This window comes from Pholcus phalangioides, unplaced genomic scaffold, assembly GCF_987345545.1.
Source record: "Pholcus phalangioides strain wild (caught in Gottingen) unplaced genomic scaffold, Ppha-v1.0 ptg000019l_1, whole genome shotgun sequence".
Lineage (NCBI taxonomy): Eukaryota > Metazoa > Arthropoda > Arachnida > Araneae > Pholcidae > Pholcus > Pholcus phalangioides.
In genome coordinates, this window is record NW_028301612.1 from 6,488,440 (window position 1) to 6,505,590 (window position 17,151).

At 34.9% G+C, this 17,151-nt stretch overlaps 4 non-coding genes across 4 annotated transcripts; all 4 read right to left on the reverse strand.

Annotated features, from left to right (window-relative positions):
- Positions 1 to 4,797: 4,797 nt before the first annotated feature.
- Positions 4,798 to 4,879, reverse strand: TRNAS-AGA (transfer RNA serine (anticodon AGA)). Its single transcript has one exon. It is a non-coding gene; the product is annotated as a tRNA-Ser (tRNA).
- A 622-nt stretch (positions 4,880 to 5,501) lies between these two features.
- TRNAS-AGA (transfer RNA serine (anticodon AGA)) lies at positions 5,502 to 5,583 on the reverse strand. Its single transcript has one exon. It is a non-coding gene; the product is annotated as a tRNA-Ser (tRNA).
- Positions 5,584 to 5,763: 180 nt separating this feature from the next.
- Positions 5,764 to 5,845, reverse strand: TRNAS-UGA (transfer RNA serine (anticodon UGA)). The gene has a single exon. It is a non-coding gene; the product is annotated as a tRNA-Ser (tRNA).
- Positions 5,846 to 6,054: 209 nt separating this feature from the next.
- TRNAS-CGA (transfer RNA serine (anticodon CGA)) lies at positions 6,055 to 6,136 on the reverse strand. The gene has a single exon. It is a non-coding gene; the product is annotated as a tRNA-Ser (tRNA).
- Positions 6,137 to 17,151: the final 11,015 nt, after the last annotated feature.

Here is a 17,151-nt window from a genome sequence, read left to right on the forward strand (position 1 = left end):
TATTATTTTTTATATATATAAATGATTTATGTAACTTGAGATTGAATGGAAAAATTATAACATTTGCCGATGATACAGTGCTTTATGTAGAAGATACTGATACAGGAAATTTAATTAGAAAAATAGAAGATGATCTAACAAATAGTAATATCTGGTTAATTAAACATAAATTAAAACTTAACACTCAAAAAACAAAATTTATTTATATGAAGACAAGAAACATAAATTATAACACAAACATACATCTAAGAATACATAATTATTGTCAGTGCCTGACAATCAATGCCATTGCCAAAAAATATATATTGTGCGGGAGTACAATTATTTAGGTATCACAATACAGAATGATCTTAAATGGAACACGCACTGTGTTATTTTAATAAAAAAGATTAGAAAATATGCTGTGATCATTTACAAAATGAAAAACTTGATTGATGAACATTTTTTGAAAAATTTGTTCTATGCATGGATATATTCAATTGTCAATTATGCAATCAGTGCTTGGGGAGGAGCATATTACGAGAATATTCGGAAATTAGATAATATATATAATAGAATAAGATCTCAAATATTAATCGATAGTTCCAAAATACAATGCCATACTCTAACTTTGAGACAAAACTTTTTGTACAGAGTTATCAAATTTTCACAATTACATGAAAATTACTTAACGAAAAATGAAAATAGAACTACAAATAGATATAATCGAGTTTATCAACTGTCAAAACCAAATAAAACATTATATAAAAAGAGCTTTTCCGTCATTTCCCCTAAGATATCAAACACTTTCACACTGAAAATCAATATAATAATAATAAAAACATAAAACATTTAGATGAATGTATTGAAAGAGTATGTAAAACCGATATTAACTGAGAACAAGTAAAGAGTATTACAATAAAAAATAGAAATAATGTACGAGATTAGAAGAAAGCTCAATCAAAAAATCAAAACTCAATCAATAAAATCAAAACTCAAATCACAATGTAAATGATAATATAATTATATTATATTGAGCTGCACGATAAGCAGCTTAATTGTGAACTTAGATATAAACATAAAAGCGAAAATATATTTGAACACATATCTAACAAATATAATAATGCTGTTGGCATGTTCCAAAAAAATTATTCTATAGTTTTTCCTTTCGGCTTGCTAGAAGGCTTCGGCTTGCTTGCTTAATAATAATAATAAAAAAATCATGTTGTAACGAATCTATTTTCCCAGTATGGATATTTTTACTAACTCTCTGTGGCCTTACAGCACCTAATGCGTTTTGTTTGTTTATACGTTGTTAAAAGAAGTTGAGAAGAGAAAATCTATCTTCCAAGAGAAGAGAACGTGAGTTGGAATGTGGCTTCCGTTCTGTAAGGTTGTCTGTTTTGAGTGTGCTTCGAAATAAACGCTTCTTCTTTAAGTTCCGCAGTTTCGTGCTTTAATTGGACACCCCTCCAATACCAAGGGTTTAGAAATATTCCGCCATCTGCGGGAAAAGAGACGCACCTCCTACACGACGTCCCCTTATAATGTGATTTTTAACTTCGTCAGACGCATTGATTACGAAACCATTTAGATGAAAGTTCTGAAAGAGCAAAAGAGTATAATAATAAATAAGAAAAGTGGTGTACGATGGTTGTATTATACTGAACTTCACGAAAAGCAACTTAATTGTGAACATTATTCAGATATATAGATAAGTGAAAATACATTTGAACACACATCTAATAAATATAATAATGCTGTTGCAAGAGACAGAAAAGATATTCTATAAAGCTTATTCCTTTAGGCCTGCTGGAAGGAATTTTCCGGCCCCTTGTGGCTACAAAGTGTTTGTTTGTAATATGTATGCATCCATTTTTTTCTTTTTTTTTTGTGTATTATATGATTGTATTCGTGTAACACATGTCTGAATTTGTGTATTACATGTTTGTATTTGTGAAATAAAAATAATATGAAAAATAGAATTCCAGATATGATTGGGAGAACTTCGGAAATTGGATGTGAATACAGTCGAATCACATTTTAACGAATACCGTTATAGCAAAAACTTTTCTAATCCTCCACAAAAGTTGCAATATGAACACTGCAAGAACCTGAAATTCCTTTATAACGAAATTTCGTTATAGCGAAGTGATTTCTACTGTCTCTTAGAGTTCGTTACAACGGGATTCGACTGTACTTCCTTTAAAAAAAAGATACTAAAAGAAATGATAAAATGACAATTGGCTCCAAGTAAAGATAATCAATAAAATTGTGAATTATTAAAATATTCACTACTTGCTATCATACTGAAGAAATTTTTTTCTTATCAGTTAAATGAAAATTCGCTGACATATCGGACATCAAAATGATTAATTCATTTTAGGCATTTTAAACTTCGTTTTGAATTCTTGAAGTTTTTTTCTTAAAGTAGAGTAAAAAGTAAGAATTGCTTCATGAAAAAATGGCATCATTCACAAAAAAGAGTCTCTAGAACACAAGCAAAAACAGCAGAAAACTGTCCAAGGCCTTTCCGGAAAAATTTTGAAAGTTTAAATATGAATATATTTTACTAGCTGCCACATAAATGATGCCTCTCCAATATGTACCTTATTTACCCCGCATTAAGTGGCATGCCGTGAAAATTAGGGAAAGCCAGCTTCTTCAATGGTCAAGTCCGCCCATTCCCGGATAGGCAAACCGAGATTCATAAGGACCACTTACTTTCAGAAAACAGATGCAAATCAATATTAATATAACAATCAGCTTTATGTACTCATGGCGATAACCCGTAGGATTCGTATCGGTGGTTCAATGGTAGAGTACACACCTACCGTGCGGGCGGCCCGGGTTCGGTTCCCGGCCGATGCATTCGTTTTAATAGTCGGTTAGTAGGGAGTTTTATCGTATAATGGAAACGACCGTAGCGTCATTTTTGAACGGTTTTCGAAATTTCAAATTTTCACCTCGAATACATTAACCTATATCATTCTGTACCTTATGAATAATAAGCTATATGTATTCATGGCGATAACGACTACCCTTGACATCGGTGGTTCAGTGGTAGAATGCACGTGGGCGCCCCGGGTTCCATTCCCGATCGATGCATTCGTTTTAATAGCCGTTGGTAGGGAGTTTCATCGTACAATCGAAACGAGCCTAGCGTCACTTTTGAACGGTTTTCGAAATTTCAAGTTTTCACCTCGAATACATTAACCTTTGTGACGAAAATTCTGTACCTTATGAATAATAAGGTAAATGTATTCATGGCGATAACGTGTTTCCGTGACATCGGTGGTTCAGTGGTAGAATGCACGCGGGCCGCCCGGGTTGCGTAATTCCATACCGTACATAGGATTTTTAACATGGGATGTGCCTCATTGGCTAAGATTTATATTACATCACTAAATCATCACACCCGAGCGTGACTTCGGAACTCGATGTAATGCGCATGCGCGACATATTTATGTGCGCGCGTTTTTCCGGCGACTGTTGGTTGGCGCCAATACACTTCCTGGCAACGTCTAATAATACATATACCAAATTTTAACTGCAATCGGCGTGTGCCAGTCGGTGTAATGGTTAGAATACAGGGTTTGTGTATTGAAGGTTGTGGGTTCAAATTTCAATGTGCCCACTCGAACTCTATTTTCAATAGTGTTACCCGCGGTCTGTTTTTGGAATATCTTGTTTCAACTTACAATCGTCTATCTATTATATTTTCTATGAAAAGTCGCTTTTATGTCAAATTTTAGGCAAAATTCATGTGATATTCGAAACACGATTGCAAAAAATTTGGTTAATGAAATGCTTCGTGATTTTCACAGTGCAATTAGCTGGTAATGTTGCTGGATATGAACCAAAATTTAAACGATTGCATGATATTTTCATAAGTTTAAGCAAAATATGTTTAAGTACGTCTGAATTTTTTGAAATTTCATCCTACATTTTGTCGTTAAAACGCTGTGATTCAAAAAATATGTGTGATAGACCTTAGATTTTGGTTCACAACCATATATATCAAAATATCACATTAAAATTTCGTAACGATGCAATGCATCAATGTTTACAAATCATGTCACAAAGTCAAGTAAAATGTCAAAAACATAGCATTCTTCGTAAAACACGTTTAAAGACTTTATTCGCGTATTACTTGTATGTAAAAACGCAACACCAAAGTGAACGTCACTTTGATTCGAAGCAACATATAAACAAAACAAGGCCCGTTTTGGAATCACAACAAATAGGGCTTTTATAAAAAATAAAAAAATTGAAATCCATATATTTTCTTCCAAAATGACGTTTTTAACGTAGTCGCATACCTAAGCCACTCGGTCACGACTGCTGTGGATTGAATCCTCATAGTAATAGAATTTTTCTTAAATGTGTAAAAGGCGAAGTATAAAACTACGTGGGAAATCCCCAATGGATTTCAAGTCAATCGCATTAACCACTCGGCAACGACTGCTGCCAGTACCAGCGTCATAGCAATAGAATTTTTCTTAAATGTTTTAAAGACAAAGTAAAATTTCACGCAGTCGGCAGGTTTCGAACCTACGCGTGAAATTCCCAATGGGTTTCAAGTCAATCCCTTTAAACACTCAGCAACGACGGCTGCCAGTGCCATAGAATTTTTCTTTCCCATTGTATTTACGGTAAGGTATAATTTCCCGCAGCCGGCAGGATTTGAAACTACGCGAGAAATTCCCAATGGTTTTCAAGTCCACCGGTTTAACCACTCGCCCACGACTGCTGCGGATTCAAGTCTCATAGCAACAGAATTTTTCTTACATGTGTTAAAATAAAATTATAACTTCACGCAGTCGGCAGGATTCGAACCTACACGGGAAATTCCCAATGAATTTCTAGTCCATCGCCTTAACCACTCGGCCACGACTGCTGCAGTAATAAGCCTCATAACAATAGAATTTTTCTTAAATGTGTAAAAAGGCAAAGTATAAAATCACGCAGTTGAACCAACGCGGGAAATTCCCCATGGATTTCAAGTCAATCGCGCTAACCACACGGCACCGACTGCTGCCCGCACCAGCGTCATAACAATAGAATTTTTCTTAAATGTATTAAAGGCAAGGTATAACTTCACGCAGGCGGCAGGATTCGAACCTACGCGGGAAATTCCTAATGGATTTCTAGTCCATCGCCTTAACCACTCGGTCACGGCGGCTGCGGATTGAATCCTTATAGCAATCGAATTTTTCTTAAATCTATTACAGGCAAAGTATAATTTCACACAGTCGAACCTACGCCGGAATTTACCAATGGATTTCAAGTCAATCGCTTTAAACACTCAGCAACGACTGCTGCCAGTGCCATAGAATTTTTCTTCAATGTATTTAAGGCAAGGTATAATTTCCCGCAGCCGGCAGGATTGGAACCTACGCGAGAAATTCCCAATGGTTTTCAAGTCCACCGCCTTAACCACTCGCCCACGACTGCTGCGGTAACAAGCCTCATAACAATAGAATTTTTCTTAAATGTGTTAAAATAAAATTATAACTTCACGCAGTCGGCAGGATTCGAACCTACGCGGGAAATTCCCAATGGATTTCTAGTCCATCGCCTTAACCACTCGGCCACGACTGCTGCGGTAACAAGCCTCATAACAATAGAATTTTTCTTAAATGTATTAAAAAAAATAATCTCCCGCAGTCGGCCGGATTCGAACATACGCGAGCATTTGCCAACGGATTTCAAGTGCATCGCCTTAATGTATCCGACTACCTTTCTTGTCACTTTTCTTTAAAATGGTTTAGTAAAATTTCACGCAGTCGGCAGGATTCGAACCTACGTGGGAAATTCCCAATGGATTTCAAGTCCATCGCATTAACCACTCGGCCACAACTGCTGTGGATTGACTCGTCATAGCAATCGAATTTTTCTTAAATGTATTTAAGGCAAGGTATTTCACGCAGTCGGCAGGATTCGAACCTACGCAGGAAATTCCCAACCTATTTCAAGTCAATCGCGTTAACCACTCGGCACCCACTGCTGCCAGCACAAGCGTCATAATAATAGAAGTTTTCTTAAACATGTTAAAGGCAAAGTATAATTACACGCAGTCGGCAGGATTCGAACCTACGCGGGAAATTCCCAATGGATTTCGAGTCCATCGCCTTAACCACTCGGCCACGACTGCTGCGCGAACAAGTCTCATAACAATAAAATTTTTCTTAAATGTGTTAAAAAAAATTTTTAATTTCACGCAGTCGGCTGGATTCGAACCTACGCGGGAAATTCCCAATGGATTTCAAATCAATCCCGTTAACTACTCGCCACCCACTGCTGCCTGCCCCAGCGTCATAACAATGGAATTTCTCTTAAATATGTTAAAGGCAAGGTATAATTTCACGCAGTCGGCAGGATTCGAACTACGCGGAAAACTCCCAATGGATTTCTAGTCCATCGCTTTAACCACTCGGTCACGAGTGCTCCGAATGCAAGCCTCATAGCAATAGAATTTTTCTTAAATGCTATAAAAGCAAGGTATAATTTCACGCAGTCCAGCAACGCGTGAATTTCCGAATGTATTTCAAGTTCATGGCCTTAACCACTCGGCCGCGACTGCGGCGGATTCAAGTCTCATAGCAATAGAATTTTTTTTAAATGCATTAAAGGCAAAGTATAATTTCACGCAGGAAATTCCCAAAGGATTTCTAGTCCATCGCCTTAACCACTCGGCCACGACTTTTGTGGATTCAAGTCTCATAGCAATAGAATTTTTCTTAAATGTGTTAAAGGCAAAGTAAATTTAACGACACTGGCGGATTAAAGTCGGCCAATGCCCCGGGTGCAAAAGAAAATAATGGGTTTTTAAGTTAGAAAAAAGTGGAAAGTTTTGGATTTTCAGGGACCCTTTAGAAGTCAGGGCCCCGGGCGTGCACCCGGTGCACCCGCCGTTAAATCCGCCACGGACGCTATGTTAATGTAACCTAGAGGCGAAACCCCCCTTCCCCCTAGTCGTGAGAAAGTTGTGAAGTTTTGTGGACTTCATAAAGTGATTGGAATATGTTTTTTTTGGGGGGGAGGGGTTAGTTGCACATGTCGCCACTAGAGGGCGTTTCACTTTGGATTCCTGTAATATACATGCAAATTTTTGTTGATGTTATGCAGCAGCTGTTATATAACCTAGAAACATTCGCGGAGATTTTGTTTCTCAATATGTTTGCTGCTCACAATGACGATAAGTTTACGAGATCGCGCTTTTTTGGTTAAATGGTTTTTCCAAAACAGCAATTCCGCAGTAATCGATCTACGGAAATATCGTAATTGGAAGAGGATTCGAAAAAGTCCAATTGAATGTTAAAACCTTCGTATAACGAAATTTCAAACCACAGGATCGTTAGGTGTTCGTCGTGAAAGAGGAAGAAAACCCGTTTCTATAAGCGCAGTAGAGGTTTCGCTTCAGGTGGAAGAGGACAGAGCTTCAAAGTCGCGTTGTAGCACTAGTGTCAAGGCGTGTACCACAGGCGTCGGATATGCCACGATCAACTGTCCATAAGATCATGCGGAATATCCTTCGATATTATTCGTACAAACTTTTACTTGTGGAGCGGTTGCTTCCACATGACTATGACACTCCACTCTGGTACTCACTACAGTTTCTAGCTCACGTTGAGGTGGATTCAGAATGACTTTGGAATATCCTCTGGACAGTCGAAGTGCATTTTCACCCTGATGGTGCAGTTAATTGCCCCACAACTGCCGAGTTTAGGAAGCAGAAAACCCGCACGCAACCTTACAGTTTCCGTTGCATTCACCAAAAGTGACGGTATGTTGTGGATTTACTACAACATGTATTTTCGGTCTCTACTTCTACGCGGAATTATGTTCTACAGGTCCAGTGGCATGTTCGATCACCGCGAAGCGATATGCATTGCTGTAAATTGTTCCGGCTCTGCGAGCACGTCACTTCCTTGCAGACACAACCTTCATGCAAGACGAAGCTCCTCCACACATTGCAGTGTGTGTCAAGAATGTTCTTAAAACACATTTTACAGTAGGGAGTGTCATCAGCCGGCATTTCCCTAATCTATGGCATCCCCTGACCTTAATCTCTGCGATTTTTGGCTTTGGGGGCATTTTAAACGTCTGGTAAGTCGTGACAATCAAAGAATTTCACCTGATCTTAAAGGCAGCATTTCACGCCAGGTGCTGAACGTTTCCCCAGACTCACTTCGGTCAGTTGTGGAATATGCCATCTTGCGATACCACATGGTATCTGAAAATAATATCCATCATGTGGAACATGTTTTTTTGCAGTAACAATTGTTAAAATTGTAAACGTTTGCCAATGTGTCATTTCTTAATAAACCGCCTTCTGGTGGCGACATACGCAACAAATTTTTCCCCCTGAAACAAATTCCCATCACTTCATGAAGACCTCTACAAAATTTCACAATTTTCTGGTGAATGGTTTCGCCTGTAGGCTACTACTTTAAAATAGGGTCTTTTAATTATGGACATATATCACAAGTGTTTCATTTAATTGTGTTATGTTCATTTTTTTTTATGGACACCGATTCTCTCCGGTACTAATTTTCCACAGATGGTGTATCGGGTTATATGGGATTGTATAAGTATCGTCTGATTTGGGCTAGATTATCTCTTCAGGATGAAAAGTTTAGTAAGACGGAAGGAAGAAAACCTCTATAAATATATATCTCTATGGGGTCCATCTTGACTGTTTTGTAGAAAAGTATTGCACTCTAGTGAATAGACTATAGACATCACTACCATCATCAACTACAAAAAACAACGACGAAAGTTTTAGTTTTCCTTGTCATAGACTCATAAAATTTTGTTTTTGATCAATACACAAATTATTTTTCCTCATTTTGAACTCCGTATTCCACATTACCTGACAATTCCTTATTGCACCATGAAAATGATTTCATTTAACTGCCTTTTTTTAGTTATAATATTTATTTTGAAACACGTTGCGCTTTTGACGGCAAAAAAAACCACAAATTTTATAGAAAAAAATACTGGTTTTAGGTTTCTCTCTACCTTGTTTGAAATTGGAATAATCGAGAAAATAAAAGTGTTATTCCATATTATCCGAATGTGCACAATATTCCTACTCATCATCTGATTATCATCCGACATAATCCTCTAAGCATATAAAAATCAAGATACACTATTTTCACAGCGTATTTCACCTGTAAAACTACATTATAGGAAACTATCGAACACACGGATAATAATAATAGAAAAATTGAGTTGTAAAAGGATCAAGAAAGAATATATATATATAACATTCCACAGAACGTAATACCAAACAGCTGTCCAGAGATATTTTTTTTCCACCATGCCGTCGCAAAGCTTAGCAACCATCAGGTAATGCGTATGTGTGAGATATTTTACCGGAACGTACACACAAATATATATTTTCTCTCATACATTTCTCTTCAATAATACATATAATTTTTTTTATTATTATTATTCGCGGTCGCGCATTAAAGATTAAAGATTCTCGCGGAATCACGTTGCTTGGCTTATTCGTCGTATAATTTTGTTTTCCTCTCTGTGTTGGCAAAAAAGGTGGACCCCATGTGGTTTATTGGCAATCTTGATCTCAGCCTTTATCGCTGAAACTATCAGCACCTGCCTCTGGTAACACAGACGCTATCATTTCTTTACGTCTTGCAATTTTTTTTTCCTTGCTTTTATTATAATACCTTGTAAAAACATAGATCTTACATCACCACACACACAACTACAATCTTACTCGTTCCTTCTTTTTTTCTTTCGACGCGATCTTGAGAGGTTTTTCTTTCCTCCGGAACTAGAACTTTTTTTAGGTGAAAGAAAAACTTGTGCATATACCACACATTTTCTATTATTATTCTTTTTTACCTGAAAATTTTCTATTTTATTCTTTTTGTGTTTATCCTCTATCTTGTCTCTCATCTTCGTTTATCGAAGTTAGATTTCTCGCTGTGATAACTCCGTCTTCATAACGTTTTTTTTTTTTTATGTCATCATTCGATATAATTTTTTTTTGCAAGATATGGATATGAAAAAAAAACTGTATTCATCATAACTTTGAGAATAATTTTTGGATGTTTTTTCTAGATATTGATGCCGTTTTTTTATGCATAAACAAAATCAAATTTTAAATTTAACATTTAATTAGAAATGAATTTCTTTGAAAAGTGTGTTTCTTGTGAATTTAAATGGAACTAATGAATCAATTAATTTAAATCAATTAATTAAATAAAGGAATTAATGAATCGATAATAAATCTCTTGAATAGGAACGTGTTTAAGTTAAACCGCAGTTACATAGGATTTAATTAAGAACCAACTTTTCATCAATTAATAATTTTTTGTGTTTTTTTCAATTATTGAATAATCATATTAATTGTTACGAAATATGTTTTAATATTAAGTGCCAGCATACAAGATAAAATTGCTTATTTGCCGTCATTTGAATACTAATATTGGTAAAAGTGCTGTGTTGTAAAGAGATTTTCTGAATTTTTAATGAGCTTCCTCGTCATCTGGATATTTTTCATTCGTTTGTTACTGACTTCAGAAGATTTCTGTTATGATTAAGTATATTGTGTATATCTTTGTGTAGAGTGTCCGATTTGTATTACTTTATTTGCATTTTGTGTGTTTTATTATTTATTCGTATTCTGCGCTAATTCCTATTTTTACTGCAAGCTGTAGTTGGGTTTTAACTTGCTGCTCTTTGAGTTTTAAATAAGTAAATAAATATCGTAAATATCGTTTTTTCTACCTGAAATTTTAATTTTTATGTTTATCCTCCATCTTGTCTTATCTTCGTTTATCGAAGTTAGATTTCTCGCTGTAATAACTCTGTCTTCATTCATAAGTTTTTTTTTCTCGCTATTTTACCATTCGATACATTTTTTGTAAGGTATGAATGTGAAAAGATAATGCGTATTCATCATAAAATTGAGAATAATTCTTAGCCTTTTTTTGTGGATATTGATGACATTTTTTTAATGTGTAAATAAAAAGAAATTTGAGAGATTTTTTTCGGTTTTTCATTCAATATTTCAGAAAAAAAAATGCTTATCTTTAAAAGATATATATATATATATTGTAGATTTCAGAGCAATTAATGAATCGATAATATGCCTCTTGAATAGGAACGTGTTATTTTATAAGTTAAACCACAGTTATATGATTTAATTAAGAATCAGCTCTTCATCAATTAATATTTTTTTGCTATTCTCGCATTTTAATTACAAAGAATATTTTTTTCCCTATGGCATATTATGCGAATAGAAGAGTGTATGCTCTGGTATTCAATAAATAGTGATTGAGATGCTTTTGTTCCCGAGACGTTTGTGATTTTTTTTTTCTGTTTTTGAATCTGTGTGGCTTCGTATCGATTTCAGAAAAAAATCTAACAATTGTCTGTACTGAATATAAATAAGAACAAATTCACTGCCTTTGTATGGTTTCATACTGTTAATAATGTATTACGGTTTGATTTCAAAAACAGGACGTATCAAAATTGGAGGTGATAATAAATATTGTTTTCTCAGCGAGAACACTTCTAGTATGAAATTTATTCGGCAAAATCTGACACGTTTTCATCTTCATGACTTTTTTTTTTTGCTATGTTATCATTCGATATAGTTTTTTTTATAAGATATGAACGGAAAAAATTCATCATAAAACCAAGAATAATTTTAAGATGTTCCTTCCGGATATTGATGCCATTTTTTACGTATATGTAAGAAGAAATTTGAGAGATTCTTTTTTTTAGATTATTTTTTTATTTAATTTTTCATTCTCGAAATCATTTTCTTTGAAAAGTATATCTTTTGTGAATTTCGAAGAAATTAAGTTATAATGAATCGATAATTAGCTTCTTAAATAGGAACTTGTTTGTTTTGAAGTTAAACCGCGGTTATATATGATTTAATTCAGAATCAATCTTTTTTTTTCATTTTAAGTACAAATATTTTTTTCCTTTGACAAATTATGCAAATAGAAGACTGTATGCCAGAGGTCTTCAACTTTTTTGCAGTCCCGAGCACTGTCTGTACCTATCATCAAAAGATCGCCCTTCCGGCAAGTTTGGCATACGAATGTATGAAATGAGGATTATTTCAGTCTTTCAATGCAATTTGTACAAGGTGTTTTAATTGAGACATTTATCAAGTGCTCGCGAGCACGAAATCGGACACGTGCATTGAACACTGTAGGTGCTTCAGGGAGCACCGTGGTGTTCGCAAGCAACGGGATGAAATGCCTGGAATACGCTCTAGTATTCGATAAAATAGTGATTGAAATACTTTTACTAGAGACGTTTGTGAATTGTTTTGTTTTTGAATCTGCGTGGCATCGTATCGATTCTAGAAAAAAAAAATCTAAGAATCGGCTGTACTGAATGTAAATTAGAACAAATACTGTCTCTGTATTGTTTTATACGCGGCTAATAATATATCGCTGTTTGATTTGATTTTAGGAAGAATAAGTATTAACATTAGAGGTGATGACATATATTGTTTCCTCAGCGAGAACATGATGCCTCTAGTATGAAATTTATTCGGCAAAAAAAATCTTACATTTTTCTTCATATTTCATACCTTTTTCTTTTACGAAAAAAATTCTGTATTCATCATAAAACAATAATTTTTAAGGAAACAGTCATTTTCCGGATATTATGCTGAGGTGAACTCGGAAAGAAAAGTCATCACGTCTCCGCCGGGACTCGAAACCAGGCCTTCTTGCATACCGGACAAGCATGCTACCATCTACAACACTGGAGACATGACCCTGCCTTCCATATTTCACGCACTGCGGCGTGAGGCGCTGAAGTAGAGACTGGTAGCCTCTCTTAAGCCGGGTTTTCCTAGGAGCAGGTTATCTACACCGTGTGCAGCGTGAAAACGCTTGATTGGTTAAAAAACGTGAATCAGCGATTTCACGCTGCACGCACCGTAGAAAACCTTTTCCTAGGAAAACCCGGCTTAAACTTCAGGAAATGGCCGCCGCGTGGGACGGTTTATAGAGAGATAGACGGATTTTTCTCAGCCCAAGATCAGGGGAATCAAGGAAACAGTAATTTTTTCTGAATATTGCTGTCATTTTTTAAGTATATATAAAAACAAATTTGAGGAAGTTTTCGGTTTTTTAATTAATATTTCATTAGAAATGAATTTTATTCATTTATTTATTTAAACACATCCAGCTACAGAAAACAAACCATTTACAGCAAGTTACAATAGCAATGTTATTCCATTAATGTAATTTACATTTCTATGTTTAAACATAGAAATGTAAATACAATAAAATCAAACCGCATAAAATGAAATGCACAGATGCAAAATACAAAAAATTAAAACAAACAAACAAGTCAACACAAAATACGTAAAATGAAGGTCAATATAAAATCACCGGATCAATTAAAAATTAAAATAAAAACAAATTAATAAAAGCACACTGCCATTAAAATAAAATAAAGCAAACAATTTAGCACTCGCAAACCAATCATTTACAGAAGGAAAAAAATCGCTCATCAATAGGAGAGAAGGATGTTTTTGAATTTACCAACACATGTGTCATATAAATTCTCAAATTCCTCGGGTAAACTATTACAAAAAAATACAAAATCTGAACGGTATAGACGGCTTTTTCTCAGCCCAAGATGTGAAGGAAACATATTTTCTGGATATTATGCTGAGGTGAACTCGGGAAGAAAAGTTATCTTTTCCCGGTCCCAGTGGAGACAAGATGACTTTTCTTTCCGAGTTCACCTCAGCATAATATCCAGAAAATATCTGTTCTTTTTATATCTTGGGCTGAAAAAGAGCCGTCTGTATCTCTCTCTATCGTCCCACCTGTGTGCCATTTCCTGAAGTTAAGAAAGACAACTAATGCATCTGCTTCAGCGGCTCTCTCCTCAGCGCCTGAAATAAGGAAGGTAGGGTCGTGTCTCCAGTGTTGTAGATGGTAGCATGCTTGTCCGGTATGCAAGAGAACCTGGGTTCGTGTCCCGGTGGAGACAAGATAGATTTTCTTTTCGAGTTCACCTCAGCATAATATAAAGAAAATATACGTTACTTTTAAATACAAAATCTGTTTATCGCACAATACCAATCGAGGTCTTAAAATGAGATATGTATCTAAAATAACTTATTTGACCTGGAGTGTACAGTGTAACCAAGAAATCTGTTTTAGATAACAGAAAAGAGCATTCGATATTACCATTATTGAATTTTTTTTTCTATTTTAGAGACTGGCAATAAAAAAAGTTTGTAGGAGAAAAGTTGTTGAAATTTCAATATCATATGTCCTAAATTTCTTAAAATACAAATATCGCATAAATGAATTTTGTATAATTTCAATATCATTATTGTAATGACGATTCCAAACAACAGATGCGTATTCGAGTTTTGATCGTATTATACTAGAACTGAAAACAAAAAAATCGTTTCCACATTGTTGAAATCTTTAGTTATTATTTTAAGCCAACCAAGTCTGTGCTATAAATTAGTACAAATGTCATTAATATGATCACTAAAGGTAAAATAAGAGGTATAAATTACCCTCCCCCCACTAGCAGAATAGTTTCTCTTTAAAATCTCAGTGTCAATATAATAAGAGTTAGTGAAAGTGTGTTTAATGCTGGTGAAAAACATAAAGTGTTTATTTATATTCAAATGTGTATGATTCTCTATACACCAGTGATAAATATAAGTTAACTTCCAAATTTACAACAAAGTCAAATATTTTTAAATCGTCAGCAAATAATAAGAAATTATGAAAATCAGCTATAAAGTCATTAATAAATATTAGAAACAACAAACGTCCAAGGACAGACCCCTGAGGAACCGTAGGCATTGCACAAAATCCATCACTAAGAGACGAGCCATCAGATACGAAAAATCAGTGTTTTTTTTTCTATGTAGGAAGCAAATAAATTACAAGTATTATCACAGAAAACAATTTTTCAATTTGTACATCAATATAGAATGACTAACACAACAAAATGCTTTAGCGAAATTTGTGTAAATTACATCGAGCAGACGTTTATCAGCTATGCACCAATATATATTTGTGTTGAGGAGAAAAGATCGGTAACTGCAGATCTATTTATAACGAAACCATGCTGATTTGAGGCGATGCAAGTACTAATTTGAGCATATATTTTATCACATACAATAGACTAAAAAATTTTAGCAAATAAAACTCTCTTTGAAAGTATATTTTTTGTGAATTTCAAAGGACCTGATGAATCGATGATAAACCTCTTGAATAGGAACGTGTTTGTTTTGAAGTCAAACCAAGGTTGTGTAATTTAATTAAGAATCAACTCTTCGTCAACATATACTTTTTTGTTATTTGCATTTTAATTATATATCATAAATATCGTTTTTTTTTTTTCTCGGACATATTATGGAAATATTGGAGTGTATGTGCTCTCTCTCGTAATGATAAATAGTTATTGAAATTTTCATTGGAGACGCTTACGGATGTGAATTCTTCTTTCTTTTTTTTTGTGTCTGAATGGCTTCGTCTCATTTCGGAAAGAAACAATGATTTTTTTCTGTATTGAATGTAAATTAGAATAAATATTGTCTTTGAGTGGTTCCACACGCTTTACAATCTGTATAATCGTTTGATTTTAGGAAAAGGACGTATTAAAATGAAAGTTATTATGATGGCCATAAGTACGTATTTTTCCTAAGCGAAAAATACGAAGAATGTGATAAGAATTATTGAATTTTTCTGATTTTGCTATTTCGCTATTTCTGCGAATTTCATTATTTCCGAAAATTCATATTCAAATTATGTAGTAAGGATGATGTGTGATCTTGTTGGGATATTTTCACTACGTAAAAGCCAATGTGATCGCTGAGTATTGACTAATTGAAGCGGACTTTTCCCATGTTTTTTCCCCTTTTCAGGTAGATCCAGTGCTCAACTATCTTTCTTCTTCTTCATTTAATTAAATATGTTGTAGTTTCTTGGCAATACTTCATCTACCAAGTTTCCTACAAGTGTGTGGAGAGTCGGTGTTATCATGTGTTATTTCTACGTCAAAATGCAATTATCCATTGACGATTTAAACTTCCAATGCCCATCCGCTATATTAGACAATAGTGAGAACTTGTCTCTCCCACGTCTTCATGGGGGATATGACTTCAGTGACAGAAGCAGTAATCTTGATTAATTCCGCCTCTGTCAATGTATCTAGATTGCTGCTATTTAATTAAGTATTGGACTTCTTTCGTGTCCATATCATTATATATATATATATATTTTAATTTCACAATAAGATTCTCATTTCTTTTTCTTTTTGTATCCTGCGTATATAATATGGCAAGTGTAAAATAACAGATGAGATGGCAGGGAAGGGGGGCTCAATTGCTTACCTCCAACATACCTCCATCCTAATATGTGTACATTTTCATCCGTCTTAACTAAACGCCAAAACTTTTCTCCAACTCCCAATCCCATCTCGTCTATAATCAACACAAAATTTGTTAATCGCGACAGTACCCAATTGTCCGGGGAAAATATGTTGTAAAAATTTTGTATGTTTTTTTTTTGACACAAAATAAAGTGTCCCGGACCCTGCCAAGAATCTGGGCTGGAAGAGATCTCGGCAACGGAATAAGTCCAATGGCAAAGTTCTGGCGTTCATTCGTGTCCATATCATCGATCCATTCTTTATTATTCTTTATGAAAATGTCTCCTATAATCTTTTTCATTGGTTCCGAATAAATGGAAATGGTCTCGGGCACAAATTGCCAACATGAATTGACACTGTTTCCCATATTTACAGTTCCCACGGCTACAGCAGTGAGGCGAATGGCATTAGCGATGTTGTAATTCATTCATAACTTGAGATGTTTGCTATGCTTTAATTAGCTGGCGAAAGCGAGAAAATTGGACATTGACCGGGTCAACTTACGGCGAAATTGGACAATTCGGGAAACTGTCAGATGTTGGGCTTTGACATTAACATATACAACCACTGAAACAAATTGCGAGATTTTACACGTCATTTAAAAGTTTCTGTAATTTAAATTAAGTTTCTAAAGTCAACGGTTACGGGGACATCTTCTGAGCAAGCAATCGGGACATCCTGTATAACGATAACGTACACATTACAACTTCTTTAACTAAAAATACCCTAATAATGTCAGAATTGCGAAAG